General features: G+C 52.4%; 2 pseudogenes across 3 annotated transcripts; both read left to right on the top strand.

Moving 5' to 3' along the window:
• The first annotated feature begins 19,220 nt into the window (after positions 1-19,220).
• LOC100279152 (uncharacterized) lies at positions 19,221-20,447 on the top strand (annotated as a pseudogene). The gene is made up of 3 exons (NR_157223.1): positions 19,221-19,349; positions 19,898-19,967; positions 20,099-20,447. The product of NR_157223.1 is annotated as an uncharacterized protein (transcript).
• Positions 20,448-20,971: 524 nt separating this feature from the next.
• Positions 20,972-24,888, top strand: LOC100279333 (LOC100279411-like pseudogene; annotated as a pseudogene). Of its 2 annotated transcripts, NR_158730.1 has the most exons (8): positions 21,007-21,872; positions 22,826-23,143; positions 23,226-23,357; positions 23,658-23,738; positions 23,834-23,884; positions 23,991-24,046; positions 24,145-24,268; positions 24,375-24,820. The product of NR_158730.1 is annotated as a protein-like pseudogene, transcript variant 1 (transcript). The 2 variants fall into 2 exon arrangements; NR_158731.1 differs by having other exon boundaries at positions 20,972-21,872; positions 23,213-23,357; positions 23,834-24,046; positions 24,375-24,888.
• Positions 24,889-25,116: the final 228 nt, after the last annotated feature.

The following is a 25,116-nucleotide window of genomic DNA, read 5'->3' as shown; positions in this document are numbered from 1 at the left end:
AGAGCAGCCCCCGAGCCTCCGCACAGGGCGAGAGGACGATCAGGGACAGACTCGGCTTTTTTACATACGCCCCTACGTCGCCTTTCCGCAAGGAGGAGGGGGGGGAGAGCGCCATGCTACCCTCGATGGGCACCGAACATGGTGTCTCCGGTGAGCTGCAAGCGGGTAATCCGAGTGGACGTTCGTGCCCCGTTCGTTGGGGGTCGGCTAGGGGCCCAGAGGCACGCCCAAAAGTACCTGCGGGTGATTTGCCGGACCAGGTCCCCTGGCGACGGGGTCCGAGGGCTCGATGCCTCCCTCCGATGGGATTCCGTTACAAGATCGTTCCCGCTGGTCTCGGAAATGTCCTAGGGTACCTCGGGAGCGCAGCCCGAGCCTCGGTTATGTATCGAACGTACCCCTGGTCATCCCTCGCTCGGCGTCTGAGGCGACTGTGAACCCTTTGGGGGCATGCCTTCGAACCCCTGATCAGTAATGGGCGCGGAGCCCGAGTAGCCTGAGGCGGCCATGGAGCCCTTCGGGGGGCTGGCCTTCGAACCCCTGACCAGTAGTGGGTGTCGGGCCCACGCGATCTGAGGCGACTGTTGAACCCCTCGGAGGGCCAGCCTTCGAACCTCTGATCAGTAGGGGGGGCTCGGAGCCCGGTTCCTTCGCAGGGAAGGATCCTTTTCGGGGTATCCCCCTTTCCTAGTCCCTGTTGCAAGAGATAGAGAAAGAGGAAAAAGGAAAAGGATACGAAATCAAACGACGTGGCGTACCTTTTTTGACGTGGTTATCACGGCGAAGGCGAAGCGTCGTCCGCTTCTCCTGCCAGAGGCGCCGCCTGTTCCGCCGCGGAGTTAATGCGACGGGGCGAGTGGTTGGTGGGGCGGCCGTTGCGCGTGCGCGAGCCGTTCGAGGAACGGATCACGGGTGCACCGTCTTCACGCCGTGGGAGGAGGCTCTCTTGCTGTCCCAGGATGGGACGTGAGCCTGGTTGACGACGTGACTGCTGCGCCCGCCCGCCTGCCACCGCCATTACTGCCGGCCCACTTTCGGCCGCTTTGACCGTCGTGCCAGGCTGGCGCTGCTGGGTCGTGCGCTGGGTCGTCTCGAGTCGCGGCATAGGCTCCGCAACCGAAGAGGTGCGACGGTGGCACAAGTGGCGGTGCGGATGCTTGCATGCAGCAACTGGCGTGCTGGTTGCGCGACGCGTGGGCCTGGGCCACCAAGCCGGCGTGTCAGAAGTCGGAGAAGCGCGTCCACCTGGCGCGGTTGCATGCCGCCTGCATGGCTGCCCACCCCTTCCGCCTGTTGGTCTGGGCGAAAGTGGGGAATTGCTTGTAACCGCTGGGCGGTTGCGTGCATCGCGCGCGGCGGTTTGGCTTCTTCTGCTTCTGAGCCGGTTCGCACGACGTGCGGGACCCAGCCCCCGCGCCGCAGGGGAGGGCCTTGGAGCGTGTTGGAGAAGACTCGACCCGTGGCGTCTGGGGGCGCACGTAGGGAGAGTCGCCTTTAAAAGGAGGGCGACCCCCTTTCGGAAGGCAACCATGTCTTCTTCCTCCCTTATGCGTCGTGTCTTTCCATCTTCCAAGCCCCCGGATGGGGGGTACCCGCCGTCTTTCCGCCTCCTCGTTGGAGGAACGCAACTCCGTGGGAGTTGGTACCTTTCAGCCATCGTTCGGCTTCAAGGATTTTCATCATGCAGCCCGGTCGCACCCCTTCACCGGCGGTCACCCAGGATGGTGACCTCCAGCTTGATGGTGGGGGAAAGCGAGCCGGGCTGCGGCCTCTTCCCCTCCCTCAGCCTCAAGGATTTTCATCACCAAGGCTGGGGAGGGGAGAGTGTCGAGTTGGGGTCAGCCCCTGCGCGGGCGGTGGCCCGCTCCTTCACTCAGTGATAGGGGGAGGAGCGGTTGTTGTCCGTGGCGCTGGCAGCTGCAGCGTGCCCGGTCTTCAGACGCGAGTGGCTTCGGAGCCGCTCGCGGCGCCGGCGTCTGCCACGGCAGCTGGAAGAGGTTCTTCCGCCGGAGCGACAGCCCGGGCCGGCCACGGACTGACCTCCAACTCTACGGCCTTCTGCCCGTCCTTGCCTCACGAGTTTTTGGCGTGGGCGAGGGCCTTCTGGCAGCAGCACCCGCCCTGAGGTCGGTGCTGCCGCTGTTCGACCCCCCAGAGCAGAAGTCGTCATCGTCGCCGCTGCTGGAGCAGGTGACGGCGCGCCGTTCGTTGGCCTTCCGTTGCTCCGCAGGCCTTCCCCCTCGGAGTGGGGTTATTCGTACCTGCGGAGGGGGAACCGGAGTTCCGTTTGTAATGGCACTTCGAATGCCGGTGTTTTTGTTCATTGCGGCTGTCGAGGCCTGAACATGTATGTAATTTTGGCCCGGAGCCGTGTTTTTTCCTTATTTTCGAGCACTAAGTCTCGCCTGTTGATCATCTGAACCGCTTCACCAAACATGAGTCGCCCCGTGTCAAGGTGACGAGTGAGGTATCCGTATCCCGGAGGCGTAGGAATCCCTCGGCTCGATCGACCTTGTTGTCTGAGGCTCCTCTAGTTTAGTTAAAGAGACCCCTCGGCCGCTCTTCGATGAGCCGAGGCCAGGGGTAGCGATATCAGTACGAACAGAGGCGGAGTTGGCTCGAAAATAGGAACCTGGTTGGCCGGAGCCTAGCCGGGTTGCCCGTCAGCGGGGGTCGACGTCGGAGTCGATCAGCCGAGGCCTCGGGTCGGGCTGGCGCCCTTGGAAGATGCTTGGCCGAGGCCCCAGGGGTAATCGACCGAGCCGCCTGCTCGGGCCGGATTCCGGGAGAAGTCCCCGGACCGCGTCGCCGTCCGAGGCTGGGTCGGACCTTGCTGAAGACGTCGTCGATGCCGAGGGTGTTGCGGCCCCCTTCAGCGTGAAGACCCGAGCCTGCAGGATTAGATTGTCTTGTAGCGTGTGCCTTCTGCGGCCGCCGAGGCCAGAAAACACACCCTCGCTCCGTTGTAAAGCCGCGTCTTCTTTCCTCTTATTTCGAGCATCTGGACTTTGTCAGTAACAGGGATGTTTGTGTGGGCGAGAGTTGCTTCTCACGGAAGGTGATGAGTGAGGTATCCGTATCCCAGAGGCGTGGGAGTCCCTCGGCTCGGTCGGCCTTGCCGCTTACGCGTACTTTCACCCGTCCATGAGGCCCTGTCCCCGACTTAGTCGAGAAAGCTTGAAGGACCGCTTTGGCAGAAGAGCTTCCGAACGTGAAGACTTGTTCGGTCCACGGAGTCGCTTTATCCGAACGCGAGTTACTTATCGCAGAAGGTGATGAGTGAGGTATCCGTATCCCGGAGGCGTAGGAGTCCCTCGGCTCGGTCAGCCTTGACTGCTTATGTGTACTCCGTCGTTTCCAGGATCCGCTTTTCGAAGTAGTCAAAAAGCACGAAAGAAATTCCGCTAAAAAGAGATCCTTTTTCGAGGAGAAATTCGACGCAGAGGGGGTCTCCCCCTTTTTAGCCCCCGAGGGAGGGTCGGGCTTTGCCGAGGCGAGGCCGACCCTTCCTTGATGACTAAACTTTGCATGGGTGCGAGGTATATGAACAACTTGAAAACATCTTAAGGGTAGAAGCGATGTAGCTGTTTGATGTTCCAAGCGTTGTCGTAGATCTCGCCTTGATTGTTGGCCAGCTTGTATGTTCCGGGCTTCAGAACTTTGGCGATGACGAATGGCCCCTCCCAGGGGGGCGTGAGTTTGTGCCTTCCCCGGGCGTCTTGCCGCAGCCGAAGCACCAGATCGCCCACCTGGAGGTCTCGGGACCGGACCCCTCGGGCGTGGTAGCGTCGCAGGGACTGCTGGTACCGCGCCGAGTGTAGTAAGGCCTTGTCCCGAGCCTCCTCCAGCTGGTCCAGCGATTCTTCTCGGCTAGCTTGGTTGCTTTGATCGGTGTAGGCCCTCGTCCTCGGGGAGCCGTGCTCCAGGTCAGTGGGCAAGATGGCCTCGGCCCCGTAGACCAGGAAGAACGGCGTGAAACCCGTGGCACGACTCGGCGTCGTCCTTAGGCTCCAGACCACCGAGGGGAGTTCCTTCATCCATCGCTTGCCGAACTTGTTGAGGCCGTTGTAGATCCGAGGCTTGAGCCCTTGTAGAATCATGCCGTTGGCACGCTCCACTTGCCCATTCGACATGGGATGAGCCACGGCGGCCCAGTCCACCCGGATGTGGTGATCTTCGCAAAAATCCAAGAATTTTTTGCCGGTGAACTGGGTACCGTTGTCGGTGATGATGGAGTTTGGGACCCCGAAGCGATGGATGATGTTGGTGAAGAACGCCACCGCCTGCTCGGACCTGATGCCGTTCAGAGGTCGGACCTCGATCCACTTGGAGAATTTGTCGATGGCGACCAGCAGGTGCGTGTAGCCACCAGGTGCCTTCTGCAAGGGACCGACGAGGTCCAGACCCCATACAGCAAAGGGCCAGGTGATGGGTATCGTCTGTAGAGCCTGAGCGGGCAGGTGGGTCTGCTTCGCATAGAATTGGCACCCTTCGCAGGTGCGGACAATTCTAGTGGCGTCAGCCACCGCTGTTGGCCAGTAGAAGCCTTGCCGGAAAGCATTCCCGACAAGGGCTCGGGGTGCTGCGAGATGGCCGCAAGCCCCCGAGTGTATTTCTTGCAGGAGTTCCTAACCTTCGGCGATGGAGATGCATCGCTGGAGGATGCCCGAGGGGCTCCGGTGGTAGAGCTCCTCCTCATCACCCAGCAAGACGAATGACTTGGCGCGTCGCGCTACCCGTCGAGCCTCGGCTTGGTCGAGGGGTAGTTCTCCTCGGCGGAGATATCGCAGGTACGGGGCCTGCCAATTTCGATCAGGCATGGCCCCGCTCAGCTCCTCCTCGACGTTCAGTGCCTCGGCTTCGGGGGCCGAGGGTACCTCGGGCTAAGCCGAGGGTACCTCGGGCCGAGCCAAGGGTGCCTCGGGCTGAGCCGAGGGTGCCTCGGGCTCGGGCGCGTCGTCGATCTTGACGGAGGGTTGATGCAGATCCCGGGAGAAGACGTCCGGTGGGACCGTCGTTCGCCCCGAGGCTATTTTAGCCAGCTCGTCTGCAGTCTCGTTGTAGCGTCGAGCGATGTGGTTGAGCTCGAGCCCGAAGAACTTGTCTTCTAGGCGCCGAACCTCATCGCGGTAGGCCTCCATCTTCGGGTCGCGGCAGTGGGAGTTCTTCATGACTTGGTCGATAACGAGCTGCGAATCACCGCGGGCGTCGAGGCGTCTGACCCCTAGCTCGATGGCGATCTGCAACCCGTTGACCAGAGCTTCGTACTCGGCCACATTGTTGGACGCCGGGAAATGGAGGCGCAGCACGTAGCGCAGGTGCTTTCCGAGGGGCGAGATGAAGAGCAGGCCCGTGCCGGCTCCTGTCTTCATCAGCGACCCGTCGAAAAACATGGTCCAGAGCTTCGGTTGGATTGGAGCTGTCGGCAGCTGGGTGTCGACCCATTCGGCCACGAAGTCCGCCAACACCTGGGACTTGATGGCCTTCCGAGGGGCGAACGAGATTGTTTCGCCCATGATTTCCACCGCCCACTTTGCGATCCTGCCCGAGGCCTCTCGGCACTGGATGATCTCCCCGAGGGGGAAAGATGACACCACAGTTACCGGATGAGACTCGAAGTAGTGTCGTAACTTCCGCCTCGTCAGGATCACAGCATACAGCAGCTTCTGAACTTGTGGGTAGCAGATCTTGGTCTCGGACAGTACTTCGCTGACGAAGTAGACTGGCCTCTGAACGGGCAGTGCATGCCCTTCCTCTTGCCTCTCGACCACAATCGCGGCGCTAACCACCTGAGTGGTGGCGGCGACGTAGACCAAGAGGGCTTCTCCATCAGCTGGGGGCACCAAGACAGGCGCCTTTGTAAGGAGCGCCTTCAGGTTCTCGAGGGCTTCCTCGGCCTCAGGGGTCCAAGCGAAACTCTCGGTCTTCCTTAAGAGGCGGTACAGAGGCAGACCTCTTTCGCCGAGGCGTGAGATGAAGCGGCTCAGGGCCGCGAGGCATCCCATGACCCTCTGTACGCCTTTTAAGTCCTTGATGGGTCCCATGCTGGTGATGGCTGCGATCTTCTCCGGGTTGGCTTCGATGCCTCGCTCGGAGACGATGAACCCCAGGAGCATGCCCCGGGGTACCCCGAAGACACACTTCTCTGGATTGAGCTTGACTCCTTTCGCCTTGAGACATCGGAATGTCACTTCAAGGTCGGAGAGGAGGTCGGAAGCCTTCCTTGTCTTGACTACGATGTCATCGACGTAGGCCTCGACTGTGCGACCGATGTGTTCGCCGAACACATGGTTCATGCACCGCTGGTACGTCGCGCCCGCATTCCTCAAACCGAACGGCATGGTGACATAGCAGTACATGCCGAACGGCGTGATGAAAGAAGTCGCGAGCTGGTCGGACTCTTTCATCCGGATTTGGTGATACCCTAAGTAGGCATCGAGGAAGGACAGGGTTTCGCACCCAGCAGTGGAATCCACGATTTGATCGATGCGAGGCAGAGGGTAGGGAACCTTCGGACATGCTTTGTTGAGACCAGTGTAGTCAACACACATCCGCCATTTCCCCCCTTTCTTCCTCACAAGCACAGGGTTGGCAAGCCATTCGGGATGGAATACCTCTTTGATGAACCCTGCTGCCATCAGCTTGTGGATCTCTTCGCCAATCACTCTGCGCTTCTCCTCGTCGAATCGGCGCAGAGGCTGCCTGACGGGTCGGGCTCCGGCCCGAATATCCAGCGAGTGCTCGGCGACATCCCTCGGTATGTCGGGCATGTCCGAGGGACTCCACGCAAAGACGTCGGCGTTTGCGCGGAGAAAGTCGACGAGCACTGCTTCCTATTTGGGGTCGAGCCCGGAACCGATCCGGATCTGCTTGGAGGTGTCGCCGCTGGGGTCGAGAGGGACGGCCTTAACCGTCTCCGCTGGCTCGAAGTTGCCGGCGTGACGCTTCACGTCTGGCACCTCCTTGGAGAGATTCTCCAGGTCGGCGATGAGGGCCTCGGACTCGGCGAGGGCCTCGGCGTACTCCACGCACTCCACGTCGCATTCGAACGCGTGTTTGTACGTGGGGCCGACGGTGATGACCCCGTTGGGGCCCGGCATCTTGAGCTTCAAGTAGGTGTAGTTGGGGACGGCCATGAACTTCGCGTAGCATGGCCTCCCCAGTACAGCGTGGTAGGTTCCTCGGAACCCGACCACCTCGAACGTCAGGGTCTCCCTTCGGAAGTTGGAGGGCGTTCCGAAGCAGACGGGGAGGTCAAGTCGTCCGAGGGGCTGGACGCGCTTCCCAGGTACAATCCCGTGGAAGGGCGCAGCGCCTGCCCGGATGGAGGACAGATCGACGCGCAGGAGCTTGAGGGTCTCGGCGTAGATGATGTTGAGGCAGCTGCCCCCATCCATCAGGACCTTGGTGAGCCTGACGTTGCCGATGACAGGGTCGACGACGAGCGGGTATTTCCCCGGGCTCGGCACGCGGTCGGGGTGGTCGGCCTGGTCGAAGGTGATGGGCTTGTCGGACCAGTCTAGGTAGACTGGCGCCGCCACCTTCACCAAGCAGACCTCCCGGCGCTCTTGCTTGCGATGCCGAGCCGAGGGATTCGCCGCATGCCCTCCGTAGATCATGAAGCAGTCGCGGACCTCGGGGAATTCTCCTGCTTGGTGATCTTCGTTCTTGTCGTCGTCGCGGGCCCTGCCACCCTCGGCGGGTGGCCCGGCCCTGTGGAAGTGACGCCGAAGCATGACGCACTCCTCGAGGGTGTGTCTGACGGGCCCCTGATGGTAAGGGCACGGCTCCTTGAGCATCTTGTCGAAGAGGTTAGCACCTCCGGGGGGCTTCCGAGGGTTCTTGTACTCGGCGGCGGCGACAAGGTCCGCGTCAGCGGCGTCGCGTTTCGATTGCGACTTCTTCTTGCCTTTCTTCTTGGCGCCGCGCGGAGTAGACGCCTCGGGAGCCTCTTCCGATGGGCGGCCCTGGGGCTGCTTGTCCTTTCGGAAGATAGCCTCAACCGCCTCCTGGCCAGAGGCGAACTTGGTGGCGATGTCCATCAGCTCGCTCGCCCTGGTGGGGGTCTTGCGACCCAGCTTGCTCACCAGGTCACGGCAGGTGGTGCCGGCAAGGAACGCGCTGATGACATCCGAGTCGGTGATGTTGGGCAGCTCAGTGCGCTGCTTCGAGAATCGCCGGATGTAGTCCCGGAGCGACTCTCCCGGCTGTTGCCGGCAGTTTCGAAGGTCTCAGGAATTCCCGGGGCGCACGTATGTGCCCTGGAAATTGCCGGCGAAGGCCTGGACCAAGTCGTCCCAGTTGGAGATCTGCCCCGGAGGCAGGCGCTCCAACCAGGCACGAGCAGTGTCGGAGAGGAACAGGGGGAGGTTACGGATGATGAGGTTGTCGTCGTCCGTTCCACCCAGTTGGCAGGCCAGGCGGTAGTCCGCGAGCCACAGTTCCGGTCTCGTTTCCCCCGAGTACTTCGTGATAGTAGTCGGGGGTCGGAACCGGGTCGGGAACGGCGCCCGTCGGATGGCCCGACTGAAGGTCTGCGGTCCGGGTGGTTCGGGCGAGGGACTCCGATCCTCCCCGCTGTCGTAGCGTCCCCCACGCCTGGGGTGGTAGCCTCGGCGCACCCTTTCGTCGAGGTGGGCCCGACGGTCGCGTCGATGGTGCTCGTTGCCGAGGTGGCCCGGGGCCGCAGGCGCAGTGTTGCGCGTGCGCCCGGTGTAGACCGAGGCTTCCCGCATGAATCGGGAAGTCGCGGCATGAGGTTCCGAGGGATATCCTTGCCTTCGGGAGGCAGTGCTCTCGGCCCGTCGGGCCGCAGCGCCTTCCAGGAGATTCTTGAGCTCTCCCTGGATCCGCCGACCCTCGGTGGTTGATGGCTCCGGCATCGCGCGGAGGAGCATCGCTGCGGCTGCCAGGTTCTGACCAACCCCGCTGGATGCGAGCGGTGGCCTGACCCTGACATCGTTGGCGACGCGGTGCTGGAGACCTTGGGGCAGGTGATGTATTTCTCCGGCCGGGGGTTGGCCCGCCCATACCTGCCCGACGTCCCGGCGGATCGTCTCAAGCGCTCCTGTTCCCTCGTCGAGCCTGGCCTGCGCCCCGCGGACTTGCTCGAGCTGTGGGTCGTGACCCCCCGCCGGAACGGGGACCACAGCTAGCTCCCGCGGGATGTCGGCGCGAGGCACGGGCCTAGGAAAATCACAGTCCTCCAGCATGCCAAGATGGTTGCCTTCGGAGGGATCCCCCAGCTCAACATGGAAACATTCGCGGCTTGGGCCGCAGTCCTCGTCGTCGAGGCTGCGGCTTCCATCGGTACAGTCGGAGAGGCAGTAGTCACACGCGGTCATGAAGTCCCGCATGGCACTGGGGTTGCCAAGTCCAGAGAAATCCCAACAGATGCTGGGATCGTCATCTTCCTCGGACCCAGAGGGCCCGTAGGTCGAGACGTCTGTCAACCGGTCCCAAGGCGACCGCATACGAAACCCCAGTGGGGTTGCACTCGCCTCAATGAGAGCGCCCGCCAAGGCGAGGTCGCTTGGCGGGTTGAGGCCGAGTCGAAATGACGTAAGATGGGAGTTAGTCAGTACCTTTTGGTCGACGAGGAGCGACGTAGTCACATCGGGGACTGGTTGCACCGTCGTCCCAGGTACGAGGGCGACGTCCTGCAGGCTTTCCGCGAGCGCGCTGGCATCGTCTTCTTGCTCGGGATCGGCGTGTCGCGGGGGGACGACGCTTGCCTTCGTCTCGAACGCGGGGTCGACGCCCAGCGTGCCTTCCGTCGGGGCGTCGGGGGCGTCGATTCGCTCGACGGCTGACGAAGCGCGGCCTCCCGCTCGGCCTTGGTTGCCCCGCCTCCTCCTCCGTTGGCGGGGGAGAGGACAGGGCGAGCTCGAATGTTGTTCTTCCGCCACGCGGGGAAGATGTCGTCGATTCCGCCGCCGGCGGGCGGGTCGTCGACCGCCATTGTAGTTGTCGCGCGGCGGTGGAAGGAGTATCATGTCGTAGCTGCCGTCGAAGGACATGAACTCAAGACTCCCGAAACGGAGCACCGTCCCGGGCCGGAGAGGTTGCTGGAGACTGCCCATCTGGAGCTTTGTCGGGAAGTTGTTCGTCAGCACGCAGCAGGCCCCTACCTGGCGCGCCAACTGTCGGCGTTTCGAGACCGGGGGGTCCCCAAGCCGACGAGTGAGTGTGCTGCGTGCCCCAGCCCAGATGGGTCGAGCGCGTGGGCGAGCGCGAAGGGGGGAGAGGCGAGGTGGCCGGAGACGGGCGTGAGAGAGGTGGAGATCCCGCGGCCTTCGTGTTCGTCCCGCGCCCAGGTCGGGTGCGCTTGCAGTAGGGGGGTTACAAGCGTCCACGCGGGTGAGGGAAGCGAGCGGCCCCAAGAGAGCGCCTGTCTCATCCTCGTCCCCGCGCGGCCAACCTCCTCTAAGAAGGCCCTGGTCCTTCCTTTTATAGTCGTAAGGAGAGGATCCAGGTGTACAATGGGGGGTGTAGCAGAGTGCTACGTGTCTAGCGGAGGGAGAGCTAGCGCCCTAGGTACATGCCAATGTGGCAGCCGGAGAGGTCTTGGCACCTTGCTGGCGTGATGTCGTGGCTGTCGGAGGAGCAACGGAGCCTGGCGGAGGGACAGCTGTAGGAGCGGTCGAGTCCTTGCTGACGTCGCCCTGCTTCCGTAAGAGAGCTGAGAGCCGCCGTCGTCACAGAGCTTGTGGGGCGCCATCATTGCCCATCTGGCGGAGCTGGCCAGATGGGACGCCGGTCTTGTTCTCCGTGACCCGAGTCGGCTCGGGGTAGGTTGATGATGGCGCTTCCTGTTGACGTGGCGGGCCTGTGCCCTAGGTCGGGCGACGTGGGGGTTCCTCCGAAGCCGAGGTCGAGTCTGTCTTCCGTGGCCGAGGCCGAGCCCGAGCCCCCGGGTCGGGCGAGGCGGAGATCGTTCGGCCGAGGCCAGGGCGGAGTCCGAGCCCTGGGGTCGGGCGAGGCGGAGTTTCGTCGTCTTCTGGGGCTGAGCCCGAGTCCGAGCCCTGGGTCGGGCGGAGTGGAGTTCGCCGTCTTCCGGGTCTTAGCCCGAGTCCGAGCCCTGGGGTCGGGCGGAGCGGAGTTCGCCGTCTTCCGGGTCTTAGCCCGAGTCCGAGCCCTGGGGTCGGGCGGAGCGGAGTTCGCCGTCTTCTGGGTCTTAGCCCGAGTCCGAGCCCTGGGGTCGGGCGGAGCGGAGTTCGCCGTCTTCCGGGTCTTAGCCCGAGTCCGAGCCCTGGGGTCGGGCGGAGCGGAGTTCGCCGTCTTCCGGGTCTTAGCCCGAGTCCGAGCCCTGGGGTCGGGCGGAGCGGAGTTTCCTATGGCGCCTTTGGCAAGGCCTGACTGCCTGTCAGACTCACTCTGTCGAGTGGCACTGCAGTCGGAGTGGCGCAGGCGGCGCTGTCCTTCTGTCAGACTGGTCAGTAGAGCGGTGGAGTGACGGCGGTCACTTCGGCTCTGCCGGGGGGCGCGTGTCAGGATAAAGGTGTCAGGCCACCTTTGCGTTAAATGCTCCTGCAACCTGGTCAGTCGGCACGGCGATTTAGTCAGGGTTGCTTCTAAGCGAAGCCAAGGCCTCGGGCGAGCCGGAGGTGTGTCCGCCGTTAAAAGGGGGGCCTCGGGCGAGACGGAAGTCTCTCGAGGTCGGCTGCCCTTGGCCGAGGCTAGGCTCGGGCGAAGCGTGGTCGAGTCACTCGTGTGGACTGATCCCTGACTTAATCGTACCCATCAGGCCTTTGCAGCTTTATGCTGATGGGGGTTACCAGCTGAGAATTAGGCGTCTTGAGGGTACCCCTAATTATGGTCCCCGACAGTGGAGATGCTTGCGTGGAGGAGGATGGTTGATCTTGTGCATTTGGAGGCTCTTCGGATTCCTTAGGACACACATCCCCAATGGACATGTTCCTTAGCGCGATGCACGGAGCCTCTTCAATACCTATCTCATCAAGATCAACTTGCTCTACTTGAGAGCCGTTAGTCTCATCAAACACAACGTCACAAGAAACTTCAACTTGTCCAGAGGACTTGTTAAAGACTCTATATGCCCTTGTGTTTGAATCATACCCTAGTAAAAAGCCTTCTACAGTCTTAGGAGCAAATTTAGATTTTCGACCTTTCTTAACAAGTATAAAGCATTTGCTACCAAAGACTCTAAAATATGAAATGTTGGGCTTTTTACCAGTTAGGAGTTCATATGATGTCTTCTTGAGGATTCAGTGTAGATACAACCGGTTGATGGCGTAGCAGGCGGGGTTGACTGCCTCGGCCCAAAACCGATCCGATGTCTTGTACTCATCAAGCATGGTTCTTGCCATGTCCAATAGAGTTCTATTCTTCCTCTCCACTACACCATTTTGTTGTGGGGTGTAGGGAGAAGAGAACTCATGCTTGATGCCCTCCTCCTCAAGGAAGCCTTCAATTTGTGAGTTCTTGAACTCCGTCCCGTTGTCGCTTCTAATTTTCTTGATCCTTAAGCTGAACTCGTTTTGAGCCCGTCTCAAGAATCCCTTTAGGGTCTCTTGGGTATGAGATTTTTCCTGCAAAAAGAACACCCAAGTGAAGCGAGAATAATCATCCACAATAACTAGACAGTACTTACTCCCGCCGATGCTTATGTAAGCTATCGGGCCAAATAGATCCATGTGTAGGAGCTCCAGTGGCCTGTCGGTCGTCATGATGTTCTTGTGTGGATGGTGAGCACCAACTTGCTTTCCTACTTGACATGCGCTACAAATCCTGTCTTTCTCAAAATGAACATTGGTTAATCCGAAAATGTGCTCTCCCTTTAGAAGCTTATGAAGATTCTTCATCCCAACATGTGCTAGTCGGCGATGCCAGAGCCAGCCCATGTTAGTCTTAGCAATTAAGCAAGTGTCGAGTTCAGCTCTATCAAAATCTACCAAGTATAGCTGACCCTCTAACACTCCCTTAAATGCTATTGAATCATCACTTCTTCTAAAGACAGTGACACCTACATCAGTGAATAGACAGTTGTAGCCCATTTTGCATAATTGGGAAACGGAAAGCAAATTGTAATCTAATGAATCTACAAGAAAAACATTGGAAATAGAATGGTCAGGTGATATAGCAATTTTACCCAATCCCTTGACCAAACCTTGATTTCCATCCCCGAATGTGATAGCTCGTTGGGGATCTTGGTTTTTCTCATAGGAGGAGAACATCTTCTTCTCCCCTGTCATGTGGTTTGTGCACCCGCTGTCGATTACCCAGCTTGAGCCCCCGGATGCATAAACCTACAAAACATGTTTAGTTCTTGATTTTAGGTACCCAAATGGTTTTGGGTCCTTTGGCATTAGATACAAGAACTTTGGGTACCCAAACACAAGTCTTTGATCCCTTGTGTTTGCCCCCGACATATTTGGCAACTACTTTGTCGGATTTGTTAGTTAACACATATGATGCATCAAAAGTTTTAAATGAAATGTCATGATCATTTGATGCACTCGGAGTTTTCTTCTAAGGCAACTTAGCACGGGTTGGTTGCCTAGAGCTAGATGTCTCACCCTTATACATAAAAGCATGATTAGGGCCAGAGTGAGACTTCCTAGAATGAATTCTCCTAATCTTGCTCTCAGGATAACCGACAGGGTATAAAATGTATCCCTCGTTATCTTGAGGCATGGGAGCCTTTCCCTTAACAAAGTTGGACAATTTCTTAGGAGGGGCATTAATTTTGACATTGCCTCCCTGTTGAAAGCCAATGCCATCCTTAATGCCAGGGCGTCTCCCTCTATAGAGCATGCTTCTAGCAAATTTAAATTTTTCGTTCTCTAAGTCATGCTCGGCAATTTTAGCATCTAATTTTGCTATATGATCATTTTGTTGTTTAATTAAAGCCATGTGATCATGAATAGCATCAATGTTAACATCTCTACATCTAGTGCAAATAGTAACATGTTCAACGATAGATGTGGAGGGTTTGCAAGATTTTAATTCTACAACCTTAGCATGCAATATATCATTTTTGGTTCTAAGGTCGGAAATGGTAGTATTGCAAACGTCAAAATCTTTAACCTTAGCAAGCAATTTTTCATTTTCATCTTTAAGGCTAGCAAGAGAATTGTTCAATTTTTCAATCTTAGCAAGCAAATCATCATTGTCATTTCTAAGATTGTGAATTGAAACATTACAAGCAATGGAATCAACCTTAGCTAACAAATTAGCATTTTCATTTCTAAGGTTGTCTATAGTCTCATGGCAAGTGCTTAGCTCACTAGATAATTTTTCACATTTTTCAACTTCTAGAGCATAAGCATTTTTAACTTTAACATGCTTTTTGTTTTCCTTGATTAGGAAGTCCTCTTGGGAGTCCAAGAGATCATCCTTCTCATGGATGGCACTAATTAATTCATTTAATTTCTCTTTTTGTTGCATGTTTAAGTTGGCAAAAAGAGTATGTAAGTTATCTTCCTCATCACTAGCATTATCATCACTAGAGGATTCATATCTAGTGGAGGATTTAGATTTAACCTTTTTCTTTTTGCCGTCCTTTGCCATGAGACACTTGTGGCCGACGTTGGGGAAGAGAAGGCCCTTGGTGACGGCGATGTTGGCAGCGTCCTCATCGTCGGAGGAGTCGCTAGAGCTTTCGTCGGAGTCCCACTCCCGACAAACATGGGCATCACCGCCCTTCTTCTTGTAGTACCTCTTCTTCTCTCTTCTTCTCCCCTTCTTGTCATCGCCCCTGTCATTGTCACTAGAAATAGGACATTTTGCAATAAAGTGACCGGGCTTACCACACTTGTAGCAAACCTTCTTGGAGCGGGGTTTGTAATCTTTCCCCCTCCTTTGCTTGAGGATTTGGCGAAAGCTTTTGATGACAAGTGCCATTTCCTCGTTGTCGAGTTTGGAGGTGTCGATGGGTGTTCTACTCGGTGTAGACTCCTCCTTCTTCTCTTCTGTCGCTTTGAATGCGACCGGTTGAGCTTTGGACATAGAAGGACCGTCAAGCTCGTTGATCTTCCGTGAGCCCTTGATCATAAACTCAAAGCTCACAAAATTCCCGATTACTTCCTCGGGAGTCATTAGTGTATATCTAGGATTACCACGAATTAATTGTACTTGAGTAGGGTTAAGGAAAATAAGAGATCTTAGAATAACCTTAACCACCTCGTGGTCATCCCATTTTTTGCTCCCGAGGTTGCGCACTTGATTCACCAAGGTTTTGAGCCGATTGTACATGTCTTGTGGCTCCTCCCCTTGGCGTAGACGGAAGCGACCGAGCTCCCCCTCGATCGTTTCCCGCTTGGTGATCTTGGTGAGTTCATCACCCTCGTGCGCGGTCTTGAGCACGTCCCAAACTTCCTTGGCGCTCTTTAATCCTTGCACCTTGTTGTACTCCTCCCTACTTAGAGAGGCGAGGAGTATGGTTGTGGCTTGGGAGTTGAAGTGCTCGATTTGGGCCACCTCGTCCTCATCATAATCCTCATCCCCTACGGATGGTACCTGTGCTCCAAACTCAACAACATTCCATATACTTTTGTGGAGTGAGGTTAGATGAAATTTCATTAAATCACTCCACCTAGCATAATCTTCACCGTCAAAGGTTGGCGGTTTGCCTAATGGAACGGAAAGTAATGGAGTACGTCTAGAAGTGCGAGGATAGTGTAAGGGGATCTTACTAAACTTCTTGCGCTCATGGCGTTTAGAAGTTATGGAGGGCGCGTCGGAGCCGGAGGTGGAAGGTGATGAAGTGCGGTCTCGTAGTAGACCACCTTCCTCATTTTCTTTTTCTTGTCGCCACTCCGATGCGACTTGTGGGAGGAGGCTTTCTTCTCCTTCCCTTTCTTTTTGTTGCAGGACTCTTCCGATGAAGCCTTCCCGTGGCTTGTAGCGGGCTTGTCGCCGGTCTCCATCTCCTTCTTGGTGTGTTCTCCCGACATCACTTCGAGCGGTTAGGCTCTAATGAAGCACCAGCTTTGATACCAATTGAAAGTCGCCTAGAGGGGGGGGGGGTGAATATGGCGAAACTGAAATTTACAAAATTAATCACAACTACAAGCCGGGTTAGTGTTAGAAATATAATCGAGTCCGCGAGATAGGGTGGAAAACAAATCACAAGCGAATAAGGAGTGTGACACGTGGATTTGTTTTACCGAGGTTCGGTTCTCGCCAAACCTACTCCCCGTTGAGGTGGTCACAAAGACCGGGTCTCTTTCAACCCTTTCCCTCTCTCAAACGGTCCCTCGCATCGAGTGAGCTTTTCTTCTCAATCACTTGGAACACAAAGTTCCCACAAGGACCACCACAAGATTGGTGTCTCTTGCCTCAATTACAAGTGAGTTTTATCGCAAGAAAGGATGAGAAAGAAAGCACGATTGCAAAAGCCAAGCGACAAGAGCGACAAATAACACACGGATCACTTTCTCTCTCAAGTCACTAATCACTATTGATCTCTTTTCTCAATTGTGAAACTTGGAGAGATGGAGGCTTTGAATGTGTCTTGGAATGGATTTCTAGCTCTTGTATTGAATGTTGAAGGTTGGAATGCTTGGTTTTTGTGAATGGAGGTGGTTGGGGTTGTATTTATAGCCACCAACCACTTCCTAGCCGTTGCTCCATTCTGTCGACCGCGGACGGTCCGCCCGCCTGGTCCGGACGGTCCGCGCCTGTAGATCAACGGCTGAAAACGCAACGGTCAGCAGTAACGGCTATATCAACGACTATATTGCATTTAATGCGTCGTCAGATGTCAGATAAAGTCAGTCGCGGACGGTCCGGTCGTGCACCCCGGACGGTCCGCGAGGACGCTATAATTCATTTTTCCGAACCCGTCACCTTCGGGTTTTTCGGTTCCTTACCGATCGGACGGTCCGCGCCTGCGGCCGGACGGTCCGCACGAGGTCTCGGACGGTCCTTGCTTTTCCTCCGGACGGTCCATAGTGCAGACTTGGATTTTTGCATTGGTTCTGTCCGAGGGTCATCCTGGTGTTGCGGACGGTCCGCCGCAGGGGCCCGGACGGTCCGCGCTTGGCCTGTTTTTCAAAAAGCTTCTCCCGTCCGGAATAATCTACGGTATTCCGGACAGTCAATTTAGTATAGTTGTAGATGAACCTTGGGCACCTGTAGAACATATAATCTAGAGCAAACTAGTTAGTCCAATTATTTGTGTTGGGCAATTCAACCACCAAAATCAATTAGGAAATAGGTGTAAGCCTAATTCCCTTTCAATCTCCCCCTTTTTGGTGATTGATGCCAACACAAACCAAAGCAAGTATAGAAGTGCATAATTGAACTAGTTTGCATAATGTCAGTGCAAAGGTTGCTTGGAATTGAGCCAATATAAATACCCATAAAGTATGCATGGATTGTTTCTTTATTTTTAACATTTTGGACCACGCTTGCACCACTTGTTTTGTTTTTGCAAATTCTTTTGTAAATCCTTTTCAAAGTCCTTTTGCAAATAGTCAAAGGTAAATGAATAAGATTTCGAGAAGCATTTTCAAGATTTGAAATTCTCCCCTGTTTCAAATGCTTTTCCTTTGACTTAAACAAAACTCCCCCTAAATGAAATCCTCCTCTTAGTGTTCAAGAGGGTTTTGAGATATCAATTTTGAAATACTACTTTCTCCCCCTTTTGAACACAATAGGGTACCAATTTGAAATTTCCAATTGAAAACATTTTAAAATTAGGTGGTGTGGTGGTGCGGTCCTTTTGCTTTGGGCTAATATTCTCTCCCCCTTTGGCATGAATCGCCAAAAACGGAGTCATTAGAGCCCTTAGAATTACTCTCTCTCCCCCTTTGGTCTTAAATAAATGAGTGAAGATTATACCAAAGACGGAGTCCTTTTCTCCCCCAAAGATGGAGAGATGCTCGGAGCGACGGCGAAGGATGAGTTACGGAGTGGAAGCCTTTGTCTTCGCCGAAGACTCCAATTCCCTTTCAATATACCTATGACTTGGTTTAAAATAGACTTGAAAACACATTAGTCATAGCATATGAGAGAGACATGATCAAAGGTATATAAAAGAGCTATGTGCAAATCAACAAAAGAAGTTCCTAGAATCAAGAATATTTAGCTCATGCCTAAGTTTGTTCATCTAGTGGCTTGGTAAAGATATCGGCTAATTGATCTTTAGTGTTAATATATGAAATCTCGATATCTTCCTTTTGTTGGTGATCTCTTAAAAAGTGATACCGAATGGCTATGTGTTTAGTGCGGCTATGCTCAACGGGATTATCCGCCATGCGGATTGCACTCTCATTATCACATAGAAGAGGGACTTTGGTTAGTTTGTAACCGTAGTCCCATAAAGTATGCATGGATTGTTTCTTTATTTTTAACATTTTGGACCACGCTTGCACCACATGTTTTGTTTTTGCAAATTCTTTTGTAAATTCTTTTCAAAGTCCTTTTGCAAATAGTCAAAGGTAAATGAATAAGATTTTGAGAAGCATTTGAGAAGCATTTTTAAGATTTGAAATTTTCTCCCCCTGTTTCAAATGCTTTTCCTTTGACTAAACAAAACTCTCTCTTAATTGAAATCCTCCTCTTAGTGTTAAAGAGGGTTTTAGATATTAGTTTTTGAAGAGAGTGTACCAATTTGAAATTCTATCAAAAATAAGATACCAATTGAAAATTCATCATTTCAAGACCTTTTAAATTTTGAAAATTGGTGGTGGTGCGGTCCTTTTGCTTTGGGCTAATACTTTCTCCCCTTTGGCATGAATCGCCAAAAACAGATACTTGAGTGAAAAACTTTGTGTTTGACTTAAAATTTTATATTTATTGAATAAATATTTTGAATAAGATGATTGGTCAAAGTTTTTGGAAAAAAGTCAATAATGTCATATATTTGTAAACGAAGGTAACATAATCTAACTTATTTTGAACTATGTATAAATACAAAATAAGTGATCTAAAGAGATTATAATACTAAATAAACGTCTCTAACTGCAAGTGATGCAATCCAACCACCGCGGTCTCAGTTTCGGACCCGACTGAAATTTGTATGGTCTTTTTAGATAATCTCGTTCACCTCAATCCATAATCCATATCCATATTATATATATTAAGGCCCCGTTCGTTTCGGCCGGATTGGCCCATTCCCGGCCTTGTTCCGGGTGGAACAAATTGACCTGGTTTAGAATTTGGTGGAACAAATTGGTCCCGTTCTTTTCGGTCGGATCTGGAACTAAAATTGGCCTGGTTTGAAGTTTACCCTCTCTCCATGGCCCGACACCAATCCTGGTCTCATCCCTTCTGGATTGAACCCTGCTGTGATGCGAGACAGCGCAATGCTGGCGGCGCGGGAGGCGAATAAGCGGCCGCGCGCAGCGCCGACGACGACCCTCCCCATTGCCTTCTCACTGGTAAGACGCTGCCCTCTCTTCCTATCCTCGCGTTACGCGTTACTTCTGCGTCGCGTGCCTGCGCGAGCGCCTCCACGATCTCGAGGCGTCCGCCGCTGCCGCCTCCGCGCTGGGGCGCAAGTCCACATCGGCCATGTGGTCCCTGTTCGCCAGGCTGTTCGCCGCCGGCAGCTCTTCTGCGTCCGACCCCGCGGAGTTCTCGTGCGGCCGCGGTGGACACCACACACTTACGACATGAATTGCCGAGATCTGAGTCAGGACCGGGCTACAGCAATACTCCTACCCTGCTTGAGCGAATCCATTGAGCGCCGAACGATCCAGAATGGCCAACTGAAAATAAAACACGCAGCCCGGTCGTCGTTTATCCCAGTAGTTTGCGGCCTGTGATTCAGGATGGCAACCACGACCAGTGCCTTCACCATCGGGGTATTTAGTAGCAAGTAGTAAGCAATTCATTTGTGTGTCTAGATTCATGTGTTTTCTTCCAGAATTAAGTGTATATTTTATGATCATGTATGCTAGCTCTTTATTTGAGTTGTTATATATAGATCCCTACAACACCAATTATAGTTGGGGAAGGTGAACCTCCCTCTTGGGATCCGGTACCAACTCTAAAAGGTATTAAATTCTTTGTGCGTATATATGGTTTGCTTTAGTCTTATTACTTGTAATTTTGAAATGATACATGATTTGTTTTAATTCTATTTTATTATTTAACTTCTACCTGACAATAAATCTATATTCTTTAGTTCTACAATGAGTATGTCATTACGAGATCATATTAGAAAGAGGAGGGAAGAAGAAGATGATGACATGATGTTGTTTATTTTCCCTGCCTTATATCTGATGGGTTCAACTAGAAGTGGGGGACAAAAGAAGAAACGCCATACATCAGATGAGACAACTCCGTATGTGTATTGTCAAGTATTGGGAAGACAACTCCGTAGGTGTGACCATTGTTATTACTGTATTTGCTTATGTAGCTGATTACTTATATATCTGTTTCTTGGCGAGTATGCGTGAACAATTGCAAGTCTTTTTGTTATTACTGTATGTATTAAATTGATTTGAACAGATTGAGTGCATCCTGATTGTGTACATGTGCTGAAATCCTGCAATGTTAGGATTCTAGGATGGCGCAATGGTATGCTGCTCTGGTTTTGCACTGGTTTGACTGTATGGAATGGAACCGAATTGAACTACAATGCATGGAATGGTATGCGCTGCAGCTATCAGACCTGTCTTCAATCCTGGCTGAAACGAACAAGCTTCGGTGAACCACCAGGTTTCATTTCAGAGATGGATTTATTACTGACCAGGATTTAGTGAACCACCAGGATTCACTCTATTTGGGCCAGGAACAAAAACGTGTCAGTTTTCAAACGAGCCCTAAGGCTTTGTTCGTTTACATCGGATTGGTGGGTCGGAATAATTCCGAGCCAGATTGCTTCTCTAATTTATATAAACTTTAATTAACCGGAACGATTCCGGGTGCAATCCGATGTAAACGAACAAGGCCTAAGATGAATTGAAGCGTAAATTATATTACACCCTAATCCGGCTCGATATAACAGTCCCCCGCCCTTAAGTACGAGCCCAACGACCTCCAAAGCGCCGTCTCCGCCTAGTCGCTCGCCATACTACCTCCTCAGACACCGGCGGCGGCCATGCCGCCTCCGCGTCCGACGCACCCCCCACTTCCCTCTCCTCTGCCGCCCGGGCCGCCTCCCCTAAGCGCCCGTCGTCTCCCTCTCCCGCCCAACCGCCCGGCCCCCACGTCTCTCCTCCTCGCGCCGCCCTCCTCCCCAGCCCGTGCCCTCGCGCTTCTCTTCCCCGACTCCTCCGCCCATCTCTTCCCGTCCCTACCCTCCGTCTCCCCCTTCGCCACCTCTTATCCCGCTCACACCCCCGTCCCATCACCACTCGCCGCCGCCGCCTCCTTCGCGCTCCTCCTGCCGTCGTCACACCTCATCTTCCTATCCGCGCATCCGTCCCCTTCCAACTCCTCTGTCCACCTCCGCGCCTATTCCCTCGCTCCCGCGCCCGCTTTCCCGCGCTTTGCGCCCGCCTCGCTCTCCTTCAAGCGCCATGCCTCAGCTGCAGGCCTGCCGCTCCAGGACCTACCCTTCGGCATTGGCGTCCGCCTGGCCGGCGGGGTCAACGCCGTCTCGCTGCTCTCACTGTCCACCGGCCAGATCTGGGTGCTCTCTCCGAAGCTGGCCGCGGACGGCCGGACAGTGGAGCTGCACAAGTGCGCGGTCGTCGAGCTCGAGCCGGCGCGGCCCGTGTACGCAATGGAAGTCGCAATGGGAAGGCTGCTGCTCGGGGAGGTTGGCGGTTTGCGCGTCTTCCCGCTACGGGGTTTGATGAAGGGTGGAAAGGAGAGGGATGTGAAGAAGGAAGTTGCTGTGGTAGTAGGAAGGAAGGGCTGCCACAAGAAGAATGGGATGCTGAATGGCTTAGTTGTGCCAGTTAATCGTGTTAGCTATGGGGGCAATGGTGAAGGTGATTTTGTTTCGACTTGTGAGTACTTCGCACCTTCCTGTTTTGATCTATTCGGTGATCCTTGGTATAATGCGAAATAAAAAGGCACTGCAGCATGTCAGGATTAAATTTCTGTTTGTAATGCAATTTGAATGGGGGATCTAAGCTAGGCATAGATGTGCAGGGGTGCCACTTTTGGTTAATCTAGGCATAAATGTGCTAATCTCTTTTTTAGTGTAATTAAGGGGCGTTCCCATGCTTAGGACTTCTATATCCATGGCCTACTACCCTAGCTGTTTGTGCGAATCAAACAGCAAACTGACAATAACTGATAGGTTCATGGAACATAGAATACAAACTCTGCAATGTTATTTTAGTATTTTATTTCTACATTTCTTGTGTTTGTAGTTACTATTAAGCGAACATGTACATCTCATGCCTACTCGTTAGAGATTTGAGCTGTTAGCATAGTTTTGTTGAGTTCAGTGATAATCAGCGTAGTTGGTCTATCCTATTGCCATATACTGCTGTACATGCAGAGACAGTGTTCATATGCGTTTTGTCGAAATTATAGTTATATATTGATATTGCTATCCCCATAACAATAAGAGGAAATAGAAAAAGGCAAATTTGTGTCCAGACTCCAGACCTGTTGGTGCTGTGTATGAAAAATTGGAATAAAATTATTACAACCGACGAGTGTTTAATCTTCATTAGTGATATAAATGGACTATATCCTCTCAAACGACTACATTCTTCAGGAAATGCTTTGTATGGGAATTGGGAATTATCGCTTTGATCCAATCATGCCAACTGTACATGGTTCATTGATAAACTATACAGGTTATACTGAAACTAAAGTAGGGATACATTACTACTGGATTTAGTAGGTGTATTTTTAGTAAAACAAGGTTGATGGCTTACACTTGCACTTTGTGCCGCAGAATCTACTCAGAATCAAATAATCTGTGGTCCAAAATTATGCTTTTCAGGTAAGCTCACAACTCTGAGGGTAAAACAGAGTTCAGGAAGCTATTGTTCTTTTTCGTTGGCATTTCAAAATGATGATCAAAAGTCAGAAGGCAGCATGGAATTGCTGAATTCAGTGAAAGCTATTTCGATCCATCCTCTTTCCAATAACAAGTTTTTGGTACTGGATTCATCTGGAGTGTTGCATGTCTTCATTTTTTCAACAACACAAATGGTCTCAAGAGGTGCCATCAAGCAATGTTCTGAAAATATCCATACATATCGCTTGCATTATCCCATGAAAGTGCAATTATCTGCTGTCTTTTCAGTTACCTCTATAAGTGAGTTCTTGTTCTGAATTTGCTGTCTTATTTCACATTATGGTTTAATTCATTAATAAATATGTTCAGAGTGTTTGTGCAGAGACACAATTTTTTTGGGTTTCAGATGGTGGACATACTGTACATGTTATGTCCGCAGTTGAGACTGAATCCCCTAACGGTGATAATGGAGACGTTACTGGAGAAAGAGAGTTAGCACCTATCAAGCTTTCAGGTTGTGCCATTCCCCTAGCTCTTCAATCATACATATTGTCTTTAAAGTATCTTATTCTTAGCTTAATTTGAGTACAAATTATAAATTTACGTGATGTATAGGTGAAATTGTCTATTGTGCGTAATTTGCATTGTTTTACTTTTTGTTTGGCTCATGCTAACCTGTTAAATAAAATGAACTGTCAGTTCACAGATGTTTTCCATTGGCTGTTGTGTTAAACTCATTTTTAGTTAATTATATTGTATAACGTGTAGATCATAATGACCTTGCATCAGTTGAATCTAATTATGTCTTGCGTAGCTATTGAAGCAATCTTTACAAGCGAAAGAGTTGAGGACATTGTATCTATCTCCAAGGATTCAGTTCTTATCCTTGGTCAAGGTGAGAGGAGTTTGTGACACATATTCTAGACTGCCAGACATGTTGTGGTCATCTAGATAGTTTTGAAATTTTCCTAACATGATATGATGTCCCAGGCAACATGTTTCTGTATGGAACTTCTTGAATTTGGTTCTTTATCATGCATGGTAAGTATAATCAAATCACCGTTTTTGCGTGTTACTAACAACAATTGCTTCAGCATACGCCCTTGAGTTTCATTTGATATCAGGTGGATACCTCACTGTTCTTTAGGGCATGGTTCAAGACTTTGCAGCTTTGGATGGTCTTTTGGCTAAAGACAGGATGAGGTTAGTTCATTAATTATCAACTGATTTAAATTTCCCTACTTCTGTTACCATTGTAATCTGTTGCCTTCTAATGCTTCCTCCATTACTCTCAACTGAAGTTTTGGTGATTTTGAAGATGAACTTATCCACCAGTCCTTGAAGTCGTGAGCTTTACTATTTATTAATCACAGTAAGCAGATGAAAAAAGCTCATGTTTTTTCAGAGGACAGCAAGAATCTGAAGGTGCATGATTCTCTACCTTATATACTGGTTTACTACTACATATTTCTGCAATTCTGTGAACTTGCAATGCCATATTTCTGCTCACCTCATGGAAACTTTTGAATAGGTGACGCCAGATTATGGACGGACCACGCCGTAATGACCCTATTGCTCTGCATGCGTACTTTACATGCAAAGACTGGCACAATTCTTGTTGATATGACTTGGAAAGAGCAATGCTGCCAAATCTATTCCCAGTCTCAGTTGTCGTGGAAAGTGGATCACCATGAGGGCCATTCAGCTATGGAATAATACAGCTGGTGCTAGACTGCTAGTGTAATTCAGGGACTGGACTTGCGGTGTGGTGGAGTCGAGGTTTGGGCATGTTACTTACTGCATACTACCTCTGTTCTTAAATATTTGTCACCCGCTAGTCATTTTTGAATTAAACGGTGACAAATTAAAAAGAACGGAGGGAGTATATCAAAAAAGGAATAATGTAGTACTCTTGTAAGAGTTAAGATGGAATGTTGAAAGGCGCGACTTTGAGCCATTCTTATCATTGGTTTTTTATTGCTGTATTTTTTTTGTGACATTCCACTATTCCGGTATACCCAAATCATTCCTGGTTGGTTGTGTAATCACGCTTTAGGCTGTCCTCACTGGTAAGTGGTGGACCCCCCATTTTAGTGAGTGCTCACAACTTGACATGTTTATTGGATTATCTTTCCACCAATATCCTACTTCCTTTATCCAACTTTGCATGGTTCGGTTATTCTTATGTCACATGGATTGAATGAGTTTGAAAATTTTTACTATGAATTTAAACCTATCCAAATCCCTCCGATCCACATAAATTAAGATGAAAA

The sequence above is a fragment of the Zea mays genome, chromosome 3 (assembly GCF_902167145.1).
Source record: "Zea mays cultivar B73 chromosome 3, Zm-B73-REFERENCE-NAM-5.0, whole genome shotgun sequence".
NCBI classification, from domain to species: Eukaryota; Viridiplantae; Streptophyta; class Magnoliopsida; order Poales; family Poaceae; genus Zea; species Zea mays.
This window is presented reverse-complemented; position numbering and strand designations above follow the sequence as displayed.